The sequence below is a fragment of the Bos javanicus genome, chromosome 15, assembly GCF_032452875.1.
Source record: "Bos javanicus breed banteng chromosome 15, ARS-OSU_banteng_1.0, whole genome shotgun sequence".
Taxonomy (NCBI): Eukaryota; Metazoa; Chordata; class Mammalia; order Artiodactyla; family Bovidae; genus Bos; species Bos javanicus.
Window position 1 is genome coordinate 15,176,729 of NC_083882.1, and position 14,507 is coordinate 15,191,235.

The window sequence follows — 14,507 nt, forward strand, 5'->3', positions numbered from 1 at the left end:
GATTTCTCTTTCATCTCATTCATTGCTCCAAAACCTTCTTTCTTCAACTTTTCATACACGTTTGAAATAGTTCAGCTTCCCCCACTTACTTTTACATAAGCAGACCAGTAAAACATGGAGTCCTGCCATGGAGCTAAACCACATCTGATTTGCTCAGGTGAAAATTCTGCCTCACCCATCCTTATTTTTCAGTGAGAGTGAATCCTTCAACAAAAGACAGATGAAAATGTTGGAGGAGGGAATTGTAGGGGTGAGGGGCACAGATGACTCAGACGTGAAAGTGTAGGTTTTTAATCTTCTCTCTTGATCTTTGTGGCTGCAGCGTCCAAATACATGGCACGAGGACTTACGTTTCACAATTGACACAGCTGATTTCATGGACTTTGCGTGCTTCCATCATTTTCCCAAGAGTTGCCTTCTTTCCCTTTGGGGACACTGTGGGGCTGTGTGTCCTCCTCCATCTTCCTGTCTCTCGCTTGCTGTGTATGACTGATACACACATGTCACTCTCGATTTCAGCATAATGCTCTCTCAGAAGCTATTCGTTTCACACTGCTCACATGTTCACGCTTTCACTGACTGTGGAGGTACAAAACTATTGATTTTTGTCTTGGTGTGTTATTTTAAGGTAACGAATAATTTTTCATATTTAAAAAATAGCATTTCACTCTTACGGACTCTCCAGAGTGAACCAAGACAGTTCTTAGATCCAGATCCCCCCTCTCTGTTCCATGAACACATCACACCTTCACTACTGCTGTCCTTTTGCCCCAAATGTATGTCTTTAAAAATGCAGTTAAGACTCAGCAAATGTTGGGGCGGCGGGGGTGGGGAATGCTATGGCTACAAAGCTAGTTATATGGTAAAGCTAAAATGTGATTCCAACCTCACTTAATTATTCAACGAAAATTTTCTTGATGAAGTAATACATTGTTGTTGTTGTTCAGTCGCCCAGTCGTGTCCGACTCTTTGCAACACCATGAACTGCAGCATACTAGGGTTCCCTGTTTCCTCCCCATGTCCTGCAGTTTTCCCAAGTTCGTGTTCATTGCATTGGTGATGTCATCCGGCCATCTCATCCTCTGACACCCTCTTCTTCTGCGCTCAATCTTTCCCAGCATCAGGGATTTTTCCAATGAGTCTGCTGTGCACATCAGGTGACCAGAATATTGGAGCTTCAGCTTCAGCATCAGTCTTTCCAGTGAATATTCAGGGTTGATCTCCCTCAAGATTGACTGCTTTGATCTCCTTGCTCTCCAAGGGACTTTCAGAAGTCTTCTCCAGCACCACAATTTAAGGCATCAATTCTTTGGCATTCTGCCTTGTTTACAGTCCAGCTCTCACAGCCATACCTGACCTCTGGGAAGATCATAGCCTTGACTATACAGACCTTTGTCAGCAAAGTAATGTCTCTGCTTTTCAACAAACTGTCTAGGTTTGTCGTCACTTTACTGCCAAGAAGCAATCGTCTTCTGATTTCACGGCTGCAGTCACTGTGCGCAGTGATTTTGAAGCCCAAGAAGAGGAAATCTCTCACTACTTCTGCCTTTTCCCCCTCTATCTGCCATGCAGTAATGGGGCCAGATGCCATGATCTTAGCTTTTTTAATATTTAGTCTTAAGCCAGCTCTTTCACTCTCCTCCTTCACTCTCGTCAGGAGGCTCTTAGTTCCTCTAAATACTATGGCCACATAGCTAGTTATATGGTGGTTAACGCTAAAATGTGATTCACTTAATTATTCAATGAATATTTTCTTGATGAAGTGTAATACATTAATGTAAGTTAAAGATTTATATTATATCCATTCAGTTCCAGAGCTTTGAACATGAAAGTCCTCTCTTGGGATCCTAGGAGTTAGAGTCATCCCCTCCCCCTTCTCCCACTCCTCCCATCCCCACTCAGCCTTTCAGTCTCTGTTGGGAGAATCGTTTTGCACAGAAAGTGACAGAATCAGATCCACAAGTATAATGCTCCAAGCTAGACATTCTCAAAGGGCACTTCTGGCACAGTATTCTAAGCTCTGTGGGCCCTTTGCAGAATTGTGTGTGCTGGGTTAAGAGTCTGGTCCCTGGAATTAAGCCTCATTCAGACCTCAGCTGTCCACACACCAGGAGCCTGGGAGGAGGGACAGAAACCAATATAAATGAGTATAGGCAATTTCAGTTCAGTTCAGTCACTCAGTCATGTCCAACTCTTTGCGACCTCATGAGCTGCAGCATGCCAGGCCTCCCTGTCCATCACCAACTCCCAGAGTCCACCCAAACCCATGTCCATTGAGTCAGTGATGCCATCCAACCATTTCATCCTCTGTGATCCCCTTCTCCTCTTGCCCTCAATCGTTCCCAGCATCAAGATTTTTTCAGATGAGTCAGCTCTTCACATCAGGTGGCCAAAGTATTGGAGTGTCAGGTTCAACATCAGTCCTTCCAACGAACCCCAGGACTGATCTCCTTTAGGATGGACTGGTTGGATCTCCTTGCAGTCCAAGGGACTCTCAAGAGTCTCCTCCAACACCACAGTTCAAAAGCATCAATTCTTAGGCACTCAGCTTTCTTTATAATCCAACTTGCACATCCATACATGACTAATGGAAAAACTATAGCCTTGACTAGATGGACCTTTGTTGACAAAGTGATGTCTCTGCTTTTTAATATGCTGTCTAGGTTGGTCATAACTTTCCTTCCAAGGAGTAAGCGTCTTTTAATTTCATGGCTGCAATCACCATCTGCAGTGATTTTGGAGCCCCCCAAAATAATGTCTGACACTGTTTCCACTGTTTCCCCATCTATTTGCCATAAAGTGATGGGACTGGATGCCATGATCTTACTTTTCTGAATGTTGAGCTTTAAGCCAACTTTTCACTCTCCGCTTTCACTTTCATCAAGAGGCTCTTTAGTTCTTCTTCACTTTCTGCCATAAGGGTGGTACAGCTGCATATCTGAGGTTATTGATATTTCTCTCAGCAAGCTTGTGCTTCCTCTAGCCCAGTGTTTCTCATGATGGACTCTGAATATACGTTAAATAAGCAGGGTGACAATATACAGCCTTGATGTACTCCTTTTCCTATTTGGAACCAGTCTGTTGTTCCATGTCCAGTTCTAACTGTTGCTTCCTGACCTGCATATAGGTTTCTCAAGAGGCAGGTCAGGTGGTCTGGTATTCCCATCTCTTTCAGAATTTTCCACAGTTTATTGTGATCCACACAGTCAAAGGCTTTGGCATAGTCAATAAAGCAGAAGTAGATGTTCTGCTGGAACTCTCTTGCTTTTTCGATGATCCAGCAGATGTTGGCAATTTGATCTCTGGTTCCTCTGCCTTGTCTAAAACCAGCTTGAACTTCTGGAAGTTCATGGTTCACATATTGCTGAAGCCTGGCTTGGAGAATTTTGAGCATTACTTTACTAGCATGTGAGATGAGTGCAATTGTGCAGTAGTTTGAGCATTCTTTGGCATTGCCTTTCTTTGGGATTGGAATGAAAACTGACCTTTTTCAGCCCTGTGGCCACTGCTGAGTTTTCCAAATTTGCTGACATATTGTGTGCAGCACTTTCACAGCATCATCTTGCAGGATTTGAAATAGCTCAACTGGAATTCCATCACATCCCCTAGCTTTGTTTGTAATGATGTCTCCTAAGGCCCCCTTGACTTCACAGTCCAGGATGTCTGGCTCTAGGTGAGTGATCACACCATTGTGATTATCTTGGTCATGAAGATCTTTGTTGTACAGTTCTTCTGTGTATTCTTGCCACCTCTTCTTAATATCTTCTGCTTCTGTTAGGTCCCTACCATTTCTTGGAATACAGAATGAAGCAGGGCAAAGGCTGAGTTTTGCCAAGAGAACGCACTGGTCATAGCAAACACCCTCTTCCAACAACACAAGAGAAGACTCTACACATGGACATCACCAGATGGTCAGCTCCAAAATCAGATTGATTATATTGTTTGCAGCCAAAGATGGAGAAGCTCTATACAGTCAGCAAAAACAAGACTGGGAGGTGATTGTGGCTCAGACCATGAACTCTTTATTGCCAAATTCAGACTGAAATTGAAGACAGTGGGGAAAACCACTAGACCATTCAGGTATGACCTAAATCAAATCCCTTATGACTATACAGTGGAAGTGAGAAATAGATTTAAGGGACTAGATCTGATAGACAGAGTGCCTGATGAACTATGGATGGAGGTTTGTGACATTATACAGGAGACAGGAATCAAGACCGTCCCCAAGAAAAAGAAATGCAAAAAAGCAAAATGGCTGTCTGAGCAGGCCTTACAAATAGCTGTGAAAAGAAGAGATGCGAAAAACAAAGGCGAAAAGGAAAGATAAACCCATTTGAATGCAGAGTTCCAAAGAAAAGCAAGGAGAGATAAGAAAGTTCCTCAGTGATCAATGCAAAGAAATAGAGGAAAACAATAGAATGGGAAAGACTAGAGTTAGGCAATTTAATCTCCCCCATTTGTGTCATTTTTTTAAAATAATAAATCAAGGATAGTCATATACATACCTCTTATAAATAAGGATTAAATATATTGCAGAAGTGGGATGTGGAATATAGAAAATTCCCAGTAAAAGTTACCAAGTATTTATTTTTAATTTTTATACCATTTTTAAAGTTTAAAGATTATACCCTGTTTACAGTTATTACAAAATATTGCCTATATTCTCCATACATCTTTGTAGCTTATCTTAGACCTAATGGTTTGTACCCCCTTCTCCCCACTGGTAACCACTAGTTTGTTCTCTGTATCTGTGAGTCTGCTTCTTTCTTGTGAGTGTGTTTTATTTTTCAGGCTCCATGTGTAAGTGATATCATACAGTATTTTGTCTTTTTCTGTCTGACTTATCTCACTTAGCATAATGCCCTCTAAGTCCATCCATGTTGCTGCAAATGGTAAAATTTCATTCTTTTTTATGTCTGAGTAATATTCCATTGAGTGTGTACATGCACATATCTCCATTCTTTATCCATTCATCTGTTGATTGACATTAGGTTACTTTCATATCTTGGCTATTGTAAACAGTGCTGTTATGAACACTGGTGTGCATGTATCTTTTTAAATTAGTTTTTTGGATTTTATTTTGGGCTGGGGGGAGAGTATATACCCAGGAGATGAACTGCTGGATCGTATGGTAGTTCTATTTTTAGTTTTCTGAGACACCTCTGTACTTTTTTCCATAGTGGCTGTACCAATATACATTCCCAACAATAGCTTGCCAGGTATTTTTGTCAAACTGACAGAAATTCAGACACAAGAAGAAAACAATCAAGGTATTAATGAAAACAAATTTCAAAAATGAGTTATCTGTAGTACCCCATGGTTAAAAAACACAAATGGAAATTCCCTAGTGGTCCAGTGGTTAGGATTCAGTGTTCTTGCTGCCAGGCCCTGGGTTTGATCTGTAGTTAGGAAACTAAGGTCTCTCAAGTTGTGCAGCATGGCCATGTAGGGATAATATGAAAAACTAGAAATATGTTGACATGATTAACATCAAAAAGAAGGATTTTTTGGATTGTTGTTATTAATGACTTTTGCCAAATGAAACCATGGCTGTTATTATATTTGGTATATCCATTAAGCAGAGTTCTATTGGCAAAATCCAGCCAATATATTGGGCACCATACGGTATTTTTTTCCTAGAGTCTTCCTGTCTTGTGGCTAGAGGTAAGTGTATTCTTTATAAGAATGCCTAGTACTTGTGAATACTCATATCATGATATGTGTGACATTGCATTTTCATTTGTTACCTATCTGACTCTCAGTATGGGACTGACATACCCTGGCCATGAAACTGGGAGATCAATTATGTGTAGAAGTGGTTACACGTCTCTTCTCTCCAGATTTCACTGCATCACTTGCAGAATCTCTAGGATAAGCTGAAGACACTAAAAACTTTTATGAAATATCAAGAAATGTTCCAGAAAGCAAAGGGTATGATATTGTGGTGCCAACTCTGGGGAATCAATGTGAGGCCTTGTTACTGACCCAAGTCTGGAGGGCTAAACTCTATATTTCAATCCTTGAAATGTATCAAATAGCCTAGCTGTTTCTGCAAATTCATAAATATTTTATGCAGGCTAAGTCACTGAATAAAGTGTATATTGAGTGCCCGCCATATGCAATAATACACTGTGCTCATTGTTGGGAATAGAGTGATGAGTAAAATAGCCCCATAATGATGGTCAGAGAGGTAACAAAATTAAAATGCAATGTTACAAATACTGTAACACTGGTATTCACCAATGCTGTGGGTTCCCATAAAGAGTGCATTTATCTCTAGCTACAAGACAGAGAGACTCTTCCCAGGGGGAGAAAAAAATACTATATGGAGCCCAAGATGTATTGATCAACTAATCAATAATCACTCAGAAAGGAAACTCTATTATGACCATGTTAAGAAGCTTAAGGGCCCTCTGACATCTGTAACCAATTTTTAGCATAGGATCTTAAGTTTGTTTGTTTTTTTAAGGATATGTTCATCAGATCTGCATGTGGCATAAAGTTGGGAGAGAGAGCTGAAAAATTGATGACTGAAGCAGGATTTAAAACGGTATCACAGTTTGGGAAGATGGCCTGAAATCAAGAAAAATGTAAAATTTTGTCTAAAAAGTACATAAGAACAGAAAGAGGGAAAGCTGTCTCAGAAGCAGCCTATGTGGAAAGACCTGGGGAATGATTAACCAGAAGTTCTTCTTGGTTTGACTTTAAGCTTCTTTAATAAAGCAAAATATCATTACTAAACTGTGGTATCCTTGAGGGCAGGAATCATATCTCAAATATTGAATAGCCCTCCCTTGCCTCACATAGGGCTAACATAGAGTGTGTGCTCCATAAAGCTTTCTTAAGTGGGGTCAAAACTGAAGAAGCCCAAAGCAATAGGCTTCGTTAACCAAGGGGCTTTGGTCAGACCATTAGGGTAAGCTATCAACTCTCCTCGTACATATCACCTCTTGATACTGCTCTGGGCTTTCTCCTCCAGATTTATTCTGGCAGTGAAAATCAGACTCATCTGCGTGATTGAGCAGCTGACCTGATCCCCCCTGACTTCCAGCCCCACCTCCCAGGACCCTCCTTCTTCCTCATGTGCTGCCCCAGCTCTTTCCTCCAAGGCCCTGGCATCCCTTCCAGCCTGAGCACATGCTGGCCTCTGATGGGAGACTTCTCCCCAACCCCTCACACGAACCCATGTTCTACTTGCTCCTCCTGGTTCACCATGACTTGTCACTGAAACCTACATGGGGAAACCTCCCCTGAGCCCTGAGCCCAGGGTGTGTCTCAGTTCCTGATATGTCTCCTTGCTGATACTTACCATCACCATGTGGTGTTAATGAGGGCAAGGATCTCAGCTGCTTTGTGTCTTCACCACTGAATTCCCAGTACCCGGACCAGTGTGTTTCAAGCTTGAGTGTGTCTATGAGTGAATGTCCTGAGGGATCTTGCTAAGCTGCAAATCATTATCCAGTAGGTCTAGTGTGGTGCCTGAGAACCTGCTTTTCTTCCAAGGGATGCTGATGCTATGGGTCCTCTGACCCACTTTGAGTAGCCAAGTCCTGCCACACTGCTTGCCCGTGTGTCCTCCCTGCTTGTAGTACACCCACTTCTTTCCATCCTCACAGCTGTTGCCTTATTGGAATCCTTTCTCATCTCTTATCCAGATGATCTGATCTCCCAGCTGCTCTTCCTGCCTCAGTTTCCTGGAGGTCCGACACCTGGGTCATACAGCTTCAAAACATCTTTCTATGGATGATTTATAAACCCAATCATGTTGTCTCTCTTCAGATTCCTTGTCACCTTGTAGGGAAAAAAATCCAAGCTCCTAAGTATGGCTTTCAAGGCTCTACCCTGCCTAGTTTTCTGGCCCTAACTCTTTTGCAGCATGCTCTCACACCCCACACTCCTGCTCTATCAAAGCCTTTGCAGTTCCTGGAGCTCACTAGGCTGTTTCATTCTTCCCTACCTTTGCTCAGGCTGCTGACTCTCCCTACAAGACCATCCTCCAACTCCATCTGCCTATCACATGTCCACATGCACACTCTCACTTACTTCCCCCAGGTGGGAAGCATTTCCAAGGATTCCCCTCTCCAAGGAGGACTGGCAGCTCCCTCATTTTGTTACCAAGTCCAAGCTCATACTGCTCACAGCACAACAGGCCAACAAATCGAGAGACAAGTCGTTGGGACAAGAAATCAGGACTTCATTCAGAAAGTCGGCAGGCCAAGGAGATGGTGGACTAGCGTCCCAAAGAACCATCTTTCCTGAGTTAAATTCAGGATTCCTTAATACTAGAATGGATGGGGTAAAGTCCTGGGTCTGGATGTGTTCATTTCTTCCTTCCTGTGGCCATTTGCAGGTGGGCCTGGTCAGGAAGCTTCCTGTGGGCTAAACAAAGGTATTATAGCTTAGTGCTCATTACATAGGAGGCAGGGGTCCTACATGTGGGTCATTATGTATGCTTTAAACTATAGGCAACATCCCTTTACTGATTGTGTGCACACATGCTAAGTTGCTTCAGTTGTGTCTGACTCTGTGTGGCCCTGTGCACTGTAGCCCACCAGGCTCCTCTATCTGTAGGATTCTCCAGTCAAGAATACTGGAGTGTGTTTCCATGCCCTCCTCCGGGAGATCTTCCTGACCCAGGGATCGAACACAAGTCTCTTACATCTCCTGTATTGGCAGGCGGGTTCTTTACCACTAGTACCACCTGGGAAGCCCTTCTTTAGTGAGTAACTTGTAGCAAAAGCAATAGAGTACAAAGGTTAAAATAGTTTACTCTTCCCTATTACAATTTGGGTTTCACTTAGCTCCCTATCTTATTTACAAGGCAACCTCCTCTTTCTAGGGGCTTCCCAGGTGAAGTTAGTGGTAAAGAATCTGCCTGCCAATGAAGGAGACATAAGATACTTGGGTTTGATCCCTGGGTCAAGAGAATCCCACAGACAGAGGAACCTGGTGGGCTACAGTCCCTAGGGTTGCAAAGAGTCAGACAATACTGAAGCGACTTAGCACCCATGCATGCACTCCTCTTTCTAGGTGGTGAGTCCTTTGAGCACACTACTGTCCCTCATTCACTGTTACCCTCACACCTGGCACACAGTTGACACTTAAGTCATGTGTAAAATATATGAATGGGTGGTGTCATGCTTTGCTCCAGATGCTATATTTTAAGGAGGAGTCTTTGACACACTGGAGTCCTTCTAAGGAAGGGACTCCAGCGTTGGTCCAGAGTCCCTGTGACATGAGAAACAATTCAAAGGAAAATCTAAACATACATCCTAAAGATGTGGCCGCACATAGTAGCTGCTCAACAACTATTTACTGAATGAGTGAACAATGAGTCATAATAGCTCTCTTCATATGGAGCTTTCAGGTAGAAGAGAGTATACATGCATCTTGAGTCACCTGTAGGTCCAGAGGCTCCAGCATTATATCTAAGGCAGAGGTTTCCATCCAAGAAAATAATGAATTTCCTAACAAGACCAAGATGTAACAAGTTGCACTTCCTTGGTGAGCCATCTAAAGGATTATCTTTCTTTTACAAAGATAAAAACAAATAACAGAGTCTCTGGACCAAGTTAGAGTTATTTTTGTGGCAAATGACAGGAAAAAAGTTAAGTTGTGGATGTGTGTGTTAGTCACTCAGTCATGTCCAACTCTGTGATCCCATGGACTGTGGCCAGCCAGGCTCCTCTGTCCATGGGACTGTGTAGGCAAGAACACTGGAGTGGGTTGCCATTCCTGTTTCCAGGGGATCTTCCCCACCCAGGGATTGAACCCAGGTCTCCCACATTGTGGGCAGATTCTTTACCATCTGAGCCACCAGGGAAGCTAAGTTGTGGGTAGTTTATTGTCTCCAGTAATGTCATCAGGACTCTCTATCCCCCGCGATCTCCCTTTCCCTTGCTCTCCCCACCCCGCCAGTTTCTCCTGTGTCGGCTTCAGCGTAGAGGACCTCAGAACTCCACTCACTTCTCACCAGAGCAAAGACAGGACATGCTCCGCTGACGGGACCAGCTGGGATCGTGAGTGAACAAAGCCCAGTGGCCCCGGGAAGGCGGCTCTCTGCTGCACAGAGGAGCACCTTCCAGTGTAGGACCCCGCGTGCCTGAGGGGGAAAATAGGACAGGACTGAGCATGAAGCAGGGCCGATTTCCAAGGCTAACACTGGCTAAAAGTTACCTGAAGGCAAAATAAGAGCCGGAGGACAAAAAGAGCACTTAGCCACCACAGCCTGAGCTTACTGTACATTCTAGAACTTGTAACTGCATTCACTATTACATTCACCCCTAATGTAAACTCAGCTGACAACCACCAGTTGAGCATTTCAACCCATATTTTACTAACCTGAAAAGATGTCACTATTCACATAACATAGACTAGAAGATTTTCTTTATTCGTTTCTCAAAAAAAAAAAAAAAAGTTGTTGTTGTATTGAAGATAGGTTGAGGGGGAAAACCGTCCTCATAAAACCTATAATCTCGCGGAGAAAGCAGCCAAGTAAAACAACAATCAAAAAGCAGGTGACAAGCACTTTAAGAAAACAACCCATCTCCATCTTGTTATATGGAGAGAGAAAAAGATACAGGGAAAGTTTCATCACACTCCTTCATGACCAAACATCAGTTTCCTTTGGTAACACAACCGGCTGCTTCTCTGGATTAGGATATAAATTGGCAGAAAGTTTATTTTGGCCAAAGTCATCTCAGTGTTTCCCTGGCATGGCAGCCGAAGAAAAGGGATCCAAGTGCTTGGAGCGCTCAGTTTCAAAGCTGGAAAAAGTCAGGGATGGTAACATCACAGACACTGGAAATCAGCACCTTCAGGGCACAGAAAACAACAGATCACTTCATGTGTAAGGAGCCACTCCTATCAGTGGCTGGGTCTATAACAAAATTTTTTTTTTTAAGGAGAAAGTAAGGAGATAGCCAATGTCCTGATTCCCACACCATTTAATCCCTTGTGCCACCCATACTTCACACTTGGTTGTCAGTTTCACTTACCTTTCTCAGGCTGATGTTTTGAATTTCTATCATGATCCCACAAAGTATATGACCTCTCAGATGTCACCTTGGCTGTGGACATCCTTTTCCCTATCCGTAGTGACGTGGCATACAAATCGTCCTTCAGAATCTGTTGTGGCTGAAAGGTTTGGGCAGTAACTCTTTTCTTAGGCAGAGAATAACAACGCTTTCTTTTACTTGCTGCTGAGGCCTTGATGACACAGTTCAGGTAATTTAGGTCTTGAGTGATGACAGTGGTCACTGAATTACAAAGCTTATCAGAAGGCTGATCTCTGCTTCTCACCTCGCTTTTAAAACTTTTCCTGTGGCTTATTAAAACCTTAGTTGCCATTGTTAAGTAGCGCACTCTACTTACACTGAGTTAAGGGATATCTTTAAAAAAAAAAAAAAACTGCTCTGAATTACTCTGTTATCCTTTTTTGCAGGAGGCACAGATGTGCTCCACTCAGGTGATCGAAGAGGCAAAGGGTTCCACTGTAATTACTGGCCTACAATGTGGACCCAGCTGGGCTGACATTTTAATTTCTGTCTCTTTTGTGGCTTCCATTATCCTGGGGGCCAAGGTATGAACGTGTCTGGAATCACAATTTGTGGAAAGTTTGTAAAATTCTGGAACGGGGCCAGGACCATTCAGGGCTTGGGATGGATTTCTTGGAGTCTCTCCAAATGTATGGCTTGTCCATTAGTGCTATGTGGCCAGACTTGAGTCTAGAATAGATAGTTAAGGCAAAATTATGCTTACTGCCCTGGTTGTACAATGGAAGGAAACCGAGGTGAGCGGTCTGGAGAGGGTTGCTTCAGTGCTTTAGAAGGCTGGTTCCACAGAGAAATGCTTCCTGGGTGTAGAAAGGCTTTAGGGTGTTCAGAAAGCAGTTATTATATAAATATAAAAGATGGATAACAGGGAAAATAATGGCTAAGAATGAAAAGGCTCTGGTTTCCAGAAGATGTTCTGTCTCCCAAAAAGAAAGTAGTTCTGTATAATGAATAAAAGCCTGGCACCCTGGTTCAGCCTGGGTAGGTGTCCCAGCTTCACCAGTTATCAGCTTAGAGAAAGTTATCAGTCTTTGAGAAAGTTAACTTCTCAGAAAAGCATCAGGCTTGCGAAGTTAGGGTTAAATGAGAAAATACATATAAAATGTATAGCATAATGCCTGACATACAGAAAGGGTTACTTCAAGCCTCATAAGGAAACAATCTAAAATGTTAGAATCCAGTAGCTTACAAGGTTTTGGGGGGGGGGGCGGTCTCAAACTGCCTTGGGAATTGGATGAAAACTATGGATCCTTGTTCCTCAAGGGAAGAAATATATAAAATTTTTGTACACAGTTTAAGGAATTCAAATACACAGAAGACTACAACCATAGACTTCAGGTTATTTCAGGTTTTTTTCCTTCTAGGGCTAGACTTATTCCCCTGAGAGAGAATAAAGACATCAGTTTTATTTATTTTTTTATGATTTTTGATCATTTATAATTATAGTCTCTCAACTTTTAGAACTGGAGGGAATTTTACCTAGTATAAACACCGCTCCCACTCCTTTTTTAGGAAATAGCAATACTAAGGTCCTAGGAAAATTTGGTGTTTCAAATAAGCGGGGAAATCTATCAATTTCATATTTTTATAATTAAAAAGTTTACCTTTCTTTTTATCAACTGTCTTTCATGTTCAAGATGCTCCTTAAAATTTATTATATTTCTCCCCCATTTTCAGTCCTGTTCTCTGAAAGATATTTACAGACCTCAGAAGTTCATGTTCATTCAAAGCCCATGATACATACAAAGATCTTTTTCTCCTTTGTGTATATTAGTTAGCATATTAAAATCTGCCCTGCCATACTCATTTGATATTGCACTATTTAATGCAGCAGAGCCTTGCTGCAATGCAGTACTAGAGTACTACAGTAATAATTTCATCAGGCAGGAATTCAAATTAACAAAGACTTATCGGGACAGGCTCAGGGACAGGCTCCATTCTGTGTGCCTGGAATGAAGAGAAGCCAGACAGAAATGTGTGCTCTCAGGGTGCTTACAGTCTATGACAAATGCCCTTTGCTTTTGGGAGTATTTGGCTGGAGTTGAGATTCTGTTCTTGGACAGGACCAAAGACAACCTGGAAGGTTACAGTTATGTGAATTCCAACCGTGCCTCCAACACTGTTCCTCAAGAAAAAACAATAGCCGACTCAGCACAGGCAGCATAAAACACAGGATGGCCAAAATGTGCCTGGGCAAAATCCCACCGTACCTTCCCCCTGGCCAGAGCATGAATCACTTCAGTTGGCAAACAGGCCATGCTTAGACAAGCCATCGCAAGGCTTCCCACTACAAAAATAGTATAAGCTCTTCTACTTTGCTTCCAGGATACTTTGGGTAACTTTTGAGGGCAATGTGAAAAGGAGGGCAAAAGCCCTGGGGTTGGCAGTTTGCTCTAGCGAAAAGGGGCCAGGAAGCAGGGCTGATGATGGAGAAAAGAGCCAGATGAAATTAAAGGGATGGGACACAGGCACAGGAAAAGTCAGAAGTAAGTCAGATAAGTGACACACCAAAGGCGTTGTTGTCAAAAGGCTCTGAGAAATCATAATTGTCTTGTTGCATGTGTTTCTGGAGAAGCAGAGGTGACTCGAGGTTGGTAAAGCTGACATGTCATTGGGATCCTTGGGCTCTGAGAAATCAACCTGATCTCACTCAGAAATAGGGTCGAATGATGTCAGTGAAGCCCTGAAGACAAAGACCAAATAGAACAATGCTGAGACGGTGCTGAGCTGGCTCAGAAATCCACAGGTGGGGCTGCAGCCGCTCTTCACCCCAGGTCCTTGTCCAGCCTTGGGGGTCACATGGATGGACTTCACCCTGAAGTTCTTTAGGGCAGCCCCAGGGCTATAAGCCCCTGCACACACCCAAGCATCTGCCTTCCCTTTTTTTCCATCTAGAAAAATCTTACTGCTCCTTGTAATCTTCCACATCTGGAACCTTATGTTTGCCTGGCTAAATATACTCCTCCGTTCTTTGAAAAAAAAAAGGGAAGTAAACTCTTCTTGATGTTCTCAGGAGGATCCAACTCAGACTCGGCTTCAGGCCCTTTCCACCTGAGATGTCCCTGTCCAAGCAACAAAGAGCTATAGTGAAAAAGCAAAAATTATGTTTATGATATCCGAGGAAGGTGAAATCAACCTAAATGAGCTACATCATCCAAGAGAACACACTCATTTTGTCATGACATGGTACTGTGGTGACTTCTTTCATAGGTGCTCCTATTTTGCAAGCCACAATATTTCTGGCAGATGAATTGCTTATCTCTTCTCCCAGTGAATGCTTTGATAGACAACAGTATAAATATCCTGTAGTCTGGGTCCTTGGTTTTGTAAACAGCCAGGAAATAAATAAGGCATTCTGCCTGATGACCAAGGCAGACTCATAAATAGACTTCTAGAAACAGAGGGCAATTGTAAAAGGCAAAGATGAAAGAATCCATGGCTTGGTCCATGCTT